Raw genomic sequence first — 12025 nt, 5'->3', positions numbered from 1 at the left:
TCATCTGAAGAACTTCGGATGGCGGAGAAACATCTTAAAAAATGCTCAACTTCATTAGTCATCAGGGAAATGCAAATCAATACAACCCAGAGATTTCACTTTAATCCAGTCAGAACGGCTAAGATTAAAAACTCAGGAGACAGCAGGTGTTGGAGAGGATGTGGAGAAAGAGGAACACTCCTCCACTGCTGGTGGGGTTGCAAATTGGTACAACCATGCTGGAAATCAGTCTGGCAGTTCCTCAGAACACTGGGCATGTCACTTCCGAAAGATCCTGCTATACCACTCCTGGGCATGTACCCAGAGGATTCCCTAGCATGTAATAAGGATATATGCTCCATTCCTCTATGTTCATAGCAGCCCTATTTGTAATAGCCAGAAGCTCGAAAGAACCCAGGTATCCCTCAACAGAAGAATGGATGCAAATCATGTGGTATATATACACAATGGAGTACTATTCAGCCATTAGAAACAATGAATTCATGAAATTCTTAGGCAATTGGATGGAGCTGGAGAACATCATAGTAAGTGAAGTAACCCAGTCTCAAAAGATCAATCATGGTATGCACTCAGTAATAAGTGGATATTAGCCTGGAAAACTGGAATACCCAAAACATAATCCACACATCAAGTGAGGTACAAGAAGAATGGAGGAGTGGCCCCTGGTTCTGGAAAAACTCAGTGTAGCAATATAAGGCAAAACCAGAACAGGGAAGCGGGAAGGGGTGGGTGGGAGAACAGGGGGAGGGAAGGGGCCTTATGTGACTTTCGGGGAGTGGGGGGCCAGAGAAAGGGAAATCATTTGAAATGTAAATAAAAATATATCGAATAAAATAAAAATACATCGAAAAAAGAACAAAGTCATGATGTATGTAAAGAAAACAAACAAAAACAAAAACAAAACAGACATGTGGAAACACGTTAAGTGAAATGAGTCAGACTGAGAAAGATATCATCTTTCCATGCAAAAGCACATTCCCTATTTATCCATGTATACATGGAAACATTATCCTCTTGAAATAACCCACATAGACACATATTGTATATTTCTGATTATATGTACAATACAGGTGTTTATAAAGTCACAAACATAAAAGGAGATTATTGGTGGGCATGATAAGAGCCAGTTGAAGAGAAGGCACAGGATAGTTGATGGAGAATATTTGATCACATCGTGAATTCCACGATGGTGTGCTATAAAATTTGTGGTATGGCACAGCCTTTGATCCTACAGTGTTCTCTTTACTGGTGGTGTGTCTCAGCCTGAGCACTCATCTTTAATCCCAGAGCTAAATGAACTCAGCCCTCCTAGATGAAGAGACAGAGCAAGGAAACCGTCCATAGGGAATAAACAAGGATGTTTAAGACAGCATGGAGAAGGACAAGAGGCATTTTCATTCTGGGAGGTCTATGAAGTAGAAAGGTCAGAAGAGTGCTTCCTCTCTCTGTGACAGCAGGAGGCTTTCTCCACAGCATCTGGCTCCTGAGGCTTCATTGGTACAATAGAATGTCTAAGATTTTGGGGTTTTTAAACAATAGATATCAGGGTTGATGTGATCAAAGTACACAGTATACCTTGATGAACATATCACAATGAAAGCCATTATTTTCTCCAATCATTATTCACTACTATATATGTATATAAAGAATTTGAAAGCCAAAGAGTGCTATAGTAGCTTTATGACCAACTACATACTAGCTCCTGCTTATGATATATGAGTTCTTTTGTTTTAATTAATTTCTGTCTATTATCACCTTCAGTGAAGAACAGTAGCAAATAGACTTTGCCTGTGCTTTCCCAGGTTTTATTCATTTATGCCTGAGTATCTGTATTATCACATGCTAGATAGGTTTATTTCATTATTTGTCTTTAGAATCCAAGCATCAAGGTCTTAATTTTTCATGCAGATCTGAATATAGGCATACATTAGCTTCTCAGGCTATGCTCAGGAAATACCCTTTCAAGTGGTCCATTCATATAGCCTGTTTTATCTGGGGGTCTCTGACATAAACCACTGTTCTGAACAGGCAATGTCTTTATGATTGTTAATATCTTCACCTCAGGTCATTAGATCAATCATTTATTATTTTTATTATTTTATTTATTTTATTTTTTTATTTTATTTTTTATTTTATTTTATTTTTTCATTATTTTATTTTTTTAATATTTATTTTTTCTTTATTCTTAAGCAATGCTAAAAATGCACTATTTTTTGAGGGGATTTTATTTTACTCCAATTGGGAACCATTCTATATATTTTACAAATGATTTTTAAGTTCATTTATACTTTTCAATATTAAAAATATTTGTTTACAAGCATCTTTTAAATAATTTTTACAGCACTGTATGCAGTGTAGTTAAATGTAAATAAAACTATATTATACGTGATTCAGTCATATACTATAGCAGTAAAGTTGTAAGTGAACAATTTCGCTCTACTCAAGTATTATATAATGAATACATCTTACATTTACAATACAGTAAAGAGTAATTGAATTTTAAAACAAAAAGGAGAACTCACACCTGTACAATGAATATGTCATGGACCACATAGAACTATCCTAATACATCACAGAACTCTGTTCTGTGTGAAAGAAACAGATAGAAAAGATTAAGATATGCAAGTTTCATTTAAAAATTGTGTCAAAATTATCATACATTGAATTCCCCACTGCCAGATATACAGGTTTACCTTTCTATACATAGGAAAAAGGCTAAAACCTGATGTTTATTACAAAGAAAATAGCATAGCTCATAATACTTAAATAAGAAGTAGCCCAAAGGTCATACAGTCAGCTTACTTTTTTGTCAAAATATTAGCTTTCCCAACATAGGCTTCTATTCTGAAATGGTGCTAAACCAAGATGAGCCTCGCGGTTTTCTGTGATGTTATCTTTCTCAGTTTCCTAGGAGAATCTGGACCAGCTGCCCTTACTTCTTGTGCTATAAAACTTGAGGTCACTTTGAGGCTTAACCTTTTGTGAAGTTGCATTCCAATAACTACGAGACATATTTAGTGAGTGAAGAAAACTGCAAGGAAGTACCTATGCATTAAGGAAGACCAGATATTAAAAATAGAATAATATACTATATATATATTTCCAGAGATGTCATGACAAGCTCCATCTAAATGAAGGGAAGAGACAAGGATATTGATTATGATGGTTAAGTCCCTACTGAGTGGACTTTCATTGTCTACACTATGAATTACTTCTCTGGAGAAAAAGTCAGAGACAAAAATGACTGTTGTGCTAGTGTGATTACACAAACACTAAATGAAAATCAAAGACAATGTAACTTCAAGGCATTTTTTAGATCATTTATTTCTTCCTTGTTTAATTCTCCCAAGGACAATTCTCAATGATGTGTGACATCCTATAGGCTCCCTAAAGGTGCCACTCCATGAACTCAGAATCACAAATAAGAATAACATGAAGCTTGTGGCAAGTTGTAAACATGCTTATTATTTATACATTACTTTGCTGACAATAACATTCTACCTTGCATAGGAATTTCTTCCATTGCATTCCTATTTGTATGTTGGGTGGTATTGTTTGTTTGATTGTTTATACATATATAGACAATCATATTTTGAACCATCCCTGCATTTCAAGATAAAGCCAAGTTGGCCATGGTGTATAAAAATTTTAATGTATGTGTGTATTTTGCTTCCAAGTATTTTATTGAGCTTTTGAGTCTTATTCATCTTGGTTATTGGTTATATGGTTTTCTTACGTGTGCTTGTATGTGCCTGGTGTGGGTTTTGGTGGTAGTGTTGGTGGTGTTTGTGTGTGTGTGTTCCTGTTTTAACTATTAATGATACTGACAAAAATAAATTTATGTCTATTCCTTCTGTTTCTATTTTTTATCATAGTTTAAGAAATATAGTCTTTAGAGCTTCTTCGAATATCTGGCACAATATTTTGAATATTCACCTAGCCCTGGATACTTCTGCATAAAATGCTTTTCATAACTATTATAATTTCCTCACTTGTTGTGAGTCTATTTAGTTTGTGTGACTTCTTGGTGTTATTAGGGATTTGGCTGAGTCTAGGAATTCATTCACTTCTTGGAAGTTTTCCACCATGATTAGTAGGGCCAAGGGTTTGTTAATTTTGTTTATCTTCTCAAATCAATTCTTAGATTTATTCCTATTGTGATATATATATATATATATATATATATATATATTTCACTGATTTCTACTGTGATTTTTAGTATTTATTACCGTCAAGTGGAATTATATTTGGCCGTACTTTTTGAGTTGTATCATTAGGTCATTTATTTGTGCTGTGATGTATTAATGTAGGCACCTAAAGCTATAGATTTCTTGTCAGACTGACTTCAATGTATCCCAGGTATTTTGCTTTTCAGTTTAATTTTTATTTACTTCCAGAAAAAAATGTCTTTCCTACTTCATTTCTTCTCTGACCTATTCATTACACAGTGATGAGTTGTTTAATCTCCATGAGTTTGTGTATTTACTGGAGTCTTTTTCTTTCAATTTTAAGTGATGTTGTGTTGTGTATGGAGAGAATATAAGGAGTGGTTTCAATCTTTTTGTGTTTGTAAAGGCTTGTTTTGTATCCCAGGATATAGTCTATCTTAGAAAAACATTCATGTGCAGCTGAGTCAAAGGTGAATTACTTGATATTTAAGTTGGATATTCAGTACATATCTGCTTATTTCATTTGTTGTATGATGTCAATTAATTCTGATATTTCACTGTTTATTTTTTTATCCTGACATGTCAATGGAGAAAGTGGGATATTGAAATCACCTATTATTAATGGATCAATGTTAATCTGCATCTTAAAATCCAGCAGTAATGTATTTATAAAATTAAAGTGGCCAGAGTTTGATGCACGTGAGCGTGCACTCGCGCGCACGTACACACACACACACACACACACATGTACACACACACACACACACACACACACACACTAGTAATGCCTCCTTTGTTAACAGTTTCTTTGATCAGAATGAATTGTCTCTCTTCATCTTTTTTGATTAACTTTAGTTTAAAGTCTATTTTGTCAGATATTAGGTTAACAATGTCTGATTGCATTTAACTGGAATACTTTGCTATATCTTTTCACACTAATCTGGTGCCTGTCTATAAAAATAACACGTGTTCAGACAAAAGATAGATGGGTTTTCTTTCTTGATACATTCAGACCTGTCAGCCTGTGTCTCATTATTGGAGAACTGAGGCTCTTAACATTTAGTTATTATTGAAATGCATATGTAGAATTTTGGTGTTGTTCTTTTGTTCTCCATGTTATTTGGGGTTATAATTATTATGGCTTTACATATTTCTTTCCACTGTTTCTCTGAATATAATAATTCCTCTTTTCAGACCAAATTAATTCATATTTTCTTTAGGTTTGATTGGTTGGATATATACTGTCTTATGCTGTTTATATCATAGATAGGTTTCCTTTCTCCTTCAATCATGGCAGGTAGTTTTTCCAGAAATATGTGAGAGCCTACTTAGGCCTTTTAGGACTTGGAATTTACTTCTCTAGGCTGTTCTGGCTTTTAAATTTTCCACTGAAAATTTAACAATTATTCTCCCGGGTTTCTCTGTATATGTGACTTTTGCTTATTTTCTATTTTTTAAAAGTTATAATTCATTAAATGTATATGTGCACACTGTAGCTGTCTTCAGACAGACCAGAAGAAGGCATCAGATCTCATTATGGATGGTTTGAACCACCATGAGGTTGCTGGGAATTGAACTCAGGACCTCTGGAAGAGCAACCAGTGCTCTTAAGTGCTGAGACATCTCTCTAGCCCCTAATTGTTTTTTTTTAAGCGTCCAATATACTTTCTTTGTTTTGTATACTTATGTTTTAACTATGATGTGGGATGAGGACTGTTTTTTGGTTCATCTAGTTGGTGTTCTCTGTGCTGCTTGAATTTGTCTTTTCTTCCTTGGGAAAATGTACTCTTATATTCTTATTGAAGATTTGGTCTTTGCCATTGATTTGTAATTCTTTTCCTTCATCTTTGTCTATAACTTGAAGCTTATTTTTTCATGGCATGTAATATTTCTTGTAGGCTCCTTTTCTATGTTTGTAAGTTATACATATTTCTTGCTTATTTGTCTAGCCTCCCTATTTTATCTTTTAATCCTGATTTGTTTTCTTCTGCTTGAGTTATTTTACTTATGTGGCCTCCCTTAGAGTTTTCTACTTGAGATGTTGTGTTTTTCAAATCCATCTTATTTCAATTTGAGCCCTCTTCAATGCTTTCACAATTTTTTGATGGCTTTAGGGTTTATTTGTTTTTGAAGGACAGTCCGTTGTCAAATCCCAGAATGGCTTACCACTACTCCCCTCCTGTCTCAGCCTCCTGTGTGCTGGAATCATAGGAATGCATCATTGCCCTAAGTACTTGTTAATATTTGAGTCCTAAAATTCTATAATTAGATGATGTATCCTTAATTAATTAAAGACAGGAAGAGATGCAGTTACTAGTACATGCTGATGCTTGCACAAAAGTTTGACTGGTTTGTATGTGAATGTACACCAAAATTACCTTTCTTCTTATAAAATCTTCATTTTATACAGATTTACTAAAGTCTCTACCTTCCATTTCTAGTTAGCCTTTATGTAGATAGGATATACCTCTCTGGTCTATAAGCATCTTCAATAACCAACTTCAGTTTTATCTTCCTTATTTACCCTAATACTTGACAGAGTAACTTATGGATTAAAATCAGTCAAATTATTTTTACTTGCTTTAAATCTCAAGGATCCCTGTCAATAAGGGGCTGTTATTGCTGGTACGCTATATCCTTTGGATTGTGTCTCTTCAACTCTTAATGGCTGGAAACTCTTTCCCTTCCTTGGTTGCCTACTTATTTTCCTACAATAATTACTGTTTGGGAAGTTTTTGAAGCCTTGGCTAAAACCAATTCTGGCAGGTAAAGCATTTTCAGCTAAAAAGTGGAAAATAGATTTAGAATCTCATCTTGTGTCAGCATATAGTATTTTAAAACTAATCTATTCGGTTTCATTTTTTCCATTTTGTCAAACATCAAGGACACTCAGGGAAAGTCATTTCTCTCCATATTTATTAGATTCCCAGTTTGCTGAATACAGAAAAGTGATATTTAACTCAGATTCTTTCAACACCACAAAAATATAGATTTATTACTTACGTTCATAAGAATAATTGCACGGCTTTATACAGGATTTCACTGTACACAAAGTATATGTATATTTTGAAATAAGAATGGTAGATAGAATATGCCTAGTTGTAAGGAAAGTGGGAACAAGTGAGTTTCCTTCATTTATCCAGAATTCCCCAGGCAGTGATAGAGGTAGTTTAAAACATTTTTCTCTTATCTTCCTTTCCAGTCCTCTTTCTGTTACCACTTTACCCAGCCATGTTGGTAGAAGAGGCCTAATTGGCTTTGTACCAGATGTGGACTGGGTGGAGTCCATGATCACACTTAGGAGGAATAAGTCTTCTGTCCACATGTGGTTCTGCTGTGCACATGGCAACTTTAACCCTTTTGACTGCTTTAATCAAGATACTCGTTCTCCCATGAACTTCCCCACTGAGTTGGTTCTCTATATTTCAGCGAGTGGGATTAGGTAAACTGGAAAATCATGCAGAGATCTTGAAAGTACTTAATAATGATTTCTAGTTTTCTGGATTAGGATATTGGGAGGATGGTGGAGGAATTCATTAGCTTTCCAAAATCCTTAATTGGAATAGCGTTTGTTCATAATTCAATCTTGTAGAAGATAGACATTGAGATGCAGTCACAGTGGAAAGGCTTGATATGCATGAGTACTTTAACATGAGTAACTCAAGGACATCTCTCCTGATCTCTACACTTTACAAATCCAGGCTTCATTTTTCCATATAGAAACACAGTCCTTCAAATTCCTATTTTTCATCTCTATAGATGGAACCTTGTTGTTCCACTTTTAGAGACCTGTCCAAGACCACCCAGCATTCTTTGTAAGTCTCCCAGCTTCTTCTGTTTTAATTACTAGATGTTTAGTGGCTTCTATTCTATAAAGGAACATATGCAGGAAGATACCCAGCTGCCAAATTAGAGCTCAGATCATAGGCTTCTGACAGCACATCTTAATAGAAAAATGATCAGATCCTTGGTGTCTAGCCTTACCAAAAGCCTTGCTCCTGTAGGTCTCTCTTCCATCATGATGATGGAAAAAAGGGTGGTTAGCTTCTGTTTCTCTCATTCTGATGAGAAACTTCCAGAAATATTACTGAAGACGATAACATTCTTTGCCTACATAATTTTTCCTTCTACACCCTCATGTACTGCCAGGTGAATTTGCCTTACTTGAACATGCTATATCTATAATTCACATTTTTTTTTGCAGGCTCAGCTCTCATTTGTGCACATGGGCTTTATCTGCAACAACAACAACAACAAATGGAATGCCAAACAGGGTCTGCCCTTGTGACTACTTCATGTTTACTCATCTAATACAAACTAATTTCATTGTTTGTCCAAGAAAAACATCACCAAAAAGGCAAATCTATAATTAAAACGTTCTCTGAAGCATTCCATAGTTGAATAGAAATTAAGAGCACATACTGTATCCATACAAGAAAATGCTCTTTACAAGGATGAATAGGAGAAGTCTCAGTGTTTATTCTTTATTGTGTTCTGAATGATTCCTACACTTGTCTTATTCTATCAAAGAAGGTATGCACTGGCAATGTTTCTCCAACTTGTTGTTACCGTGGTCTTGCATAGAGTATATAAATACTGTCACAATACAGATCATGTTCTCACCTTGTGCCTTACAAAGAAAAAGTAAGATCTTTAAAACACATTCGTGATTCAGTGGTACTGTAACACTCAATTCAACAACAGCCATTGGATTATTACTGTTTTTTTCAATTTAGGGGAATATACTCTTTCTCTCCATCTGTTGTACATTTGGTTTTAATTAAGAAAGGGGCAGAATAGAAAGAGAACGAAGAAAAGAATATATAACTCACAGCACAGAGCTTCGCTAAGGGAGACTTTGCATATTTGTTTGTACTTGATTGAACTGGGGCTAGTCAGTGTGATAGATATTTCTATGTAATCTTGTCATTTTGAGAGGAGGGAACCTCAATTAAAAACATGCTTCCATAAGAAAAGGTCTATAGGAAAACATGTAGGACATTTTCTTAATTAGTGATTAATGGGGAGGGGCCAGACCATTGTTGGTGGTGTCATCTCTAAGCAATCCATTGGAAGCCAGCCAGCAGAATGCACCCCTCACAGGAAGCAACCTGTGAATTTGCTCCTGCCTCTAAATCCTGGCCTGTTTGAATTCCTGTCCTAACTTTCATTGATGGTGGTCAATGATATTGAAGAGGAAGGCAAATAAACCCTTTCCTCCCCAAACTGCTTTTTGTTGTGGTGTTTCAGTACAGAAGTAGTAATCCTAACTAAGACAGCCAGGAAACTTCACTTGGATCTCAACTGTCATTTAACCATTACGAGTGGCAATTGACTGGCTTTGTGATGTTTACTATCATGCCTCATTATATCAGCTGTGTAAATGATCATTTTTTTCTTGTTAAAAATGCTAAGAATAGTGCCAACTGTGTTAAGTGTAGTTTCTATTGATGAAGTTTTAAGAGTAAGGCTTCCCAGTCTTGAACTGAAGATTCACATAGCCTTTTGAATGCCTGCTTACTACATCCTGACACAAGTAATTGGGATCTTGACCTCTAAACTCTGTGAGGGACTGATAATAAATTCTTCAATACTTCTCAGGGGTTTTATAACTAAATGTTGGAAGAACGAGGTCTTTTAAAATGCAAATGATTTATTATTGATATGGCAAGTGTAGCTATATAAATAGGATCTCAGGATTTGGTTACTAGATTCATCTTGAAGAAAACCTAGGATGCACAGAAAACCCTATCTGGGGAGTAGAGAGAGAGAAAGAGAGAGGTAGAAAGAGAGAGAGAGAGAGAGAGAGAGAGAGAGAGAGAGAGAAAGACAGACAGACAGACAGACAGACTCAGACACACAGACACAGACACAGACACAGACAGAATCAGAGAGAGAAACAGAGAAACAGAGAGAGATGCAATACTATGAAAAAGAGCAGACAGAGAAATAGAGAGAAATGCAATACTATGGAGAGACTTGCTAAAACAAATTACAGGAAGAGTATGTCCCAATGTATACAGTCTACTTTATTTTACTACACAGTTCCTGACCTACTCATGCTGAACTCCTTTGGAAAAAAAATTAAAGTACTTTCAGAAATCTTAAATCTACATTATGTCACTCAAAATTACAACCAAATCCTTATGCTTCTCATTCAACCTCTAAGGTTATATCTAAGACTTCCTTTGTTGCAATTGCTGCCACTGAATGACACACCTGCTCCATAAGGCTCAGCCTAGGTTTTAAAAAACATAACAATCTGGGAGTTATAAACACAGCCTCTTAGGATGTTTTCCCATCAGAGGCAGAGACTGCTGAGATAACCAGCTGGTGTGACTTACTCTCCCAAAGCCATAATCACAATGCATCCAAGGGGAAGACATGAAAACATTTTATTATTAGCCCCAAGCTAATGATCATTGACTGAGCAGAAGGCCATGGGATTCTGTCCACTGTAATTGGGGCTATCCATGAAAAAATGAAAGGGGAGAATAAGAGTAAGTACTGACTACTGTGATCAAGAAGAGAGTTAAAGGCAGCATGAACCTTCCTGTTAGCAACTATCTATCCCTCATGCCCAAGAGCATCACTGCAACATCTGTTAGTGATACTATGGTTACCCAATGAAAGTTCAGGTCATGTCCTACAAGTGAACAAACATGAGAGCAAAAGAACTTTTCCAAGGAAATTGTGTTAGTCTAAAGTATGTTACCAAGAATCTGTAAGCCTATTCTTAATATCTACGCTATAGCCCATCATCTAGATTAGGAATTCTGTATGCAGTGACACACTTTTCTTTTTACTGTATAATGAACAACATGACAATCTTGAGGGAAGGAGTCATGTAGACAAGATGTGACATGATGAGTTACAGTGAAAACTGGTATCCCCATGAAATCATGAGGCTCCTCATCTGGTGTGAGAATAGGTCCTCTCTTTACCCTACATCCCATAGGGGAGACAGTGTGGAAGACTTATGAAAGACAGTGCTAGAGCTGATAACCAATGTCTGGGGTACAAAAACAATAGTAAGTCGGGCAGTGGTGGAGCATGCCTTTTATCCTAGCACTTGGGAGGCAGAGGCAGGCAGATTTGTGAGTTCAGAGCCAGCCTGGTCTACAGAGTGAGTTCCAGGACAGCCACAGCTATACAGAGAAACCATGTCTCAAAAAAAAAAAAAGAAAACCCACCCCCCCAAAAAAAATCCCAAACCCAAAATCAAAACCAAAACCAAAACCAAAACAAAAACAAAAAACAAAAACAAAAACCAACACTGAGTGGTAGAATTTTCCACTAAACTACCTGACTATGAAATTATTTTGGGTGGTGGTGGGTGGTGGAGCATTTTAATGACTGCTTCTATTTCCTTTGGAGTTGTAGGGCTATTCAAATAGGTTAAATGATCTTGATTTTACTCTGGTATTTGGCATCTGTCTTGAAAATCATTCATTTCATTTAGATTTTCGAATTTTGTGGAGTACCGGCTTTTGTAGTAAGACCTAATGGTCTTTTGATTTTCCTCATTGTTGTTATGTCTCCATTTTCATTTCTGATTTTGTTGATTTGCATATTGTCTCTGCCTTTTAAATTGTTTGGCTAAGGGTTTGTCTATATTGTTGATTATCTCAAAGAAACAGCTTGTAGTATCATGGATCATTTGTACTGTTCTCTTTGTTTCTAATTGATTGATTTTAGCCCCGACTTTGCTTATTTCCCACTCTCTACTCCTCTTTTGTGTGTTTGCTTTATTTTTCCTAGAACTTTCAAGTGTGTTTTTAGTTCATTAGTATAAGGACACTTAGGGCTATGAATTTTCCTTTTAGTACTCTTTCATAGTGTCCCATAAGTTTGTG

Source organism: Apodemus sylvaticus, chromosome 13 (genome assembly GCF_947179515.1).
Source record: "Apodemus sylvaticus chromosome 13, mApoSyl1.1, whole genome shotgun sequence".
Lineage (NCBI taxonomy): Eukaryota > Metazoa > Chordata > Mammalia > Rodentia > Muridae > Apodemus > Apodemus sylvaticus.
This window is presented reverse-complemented; position numbering follows the sequence as displayed.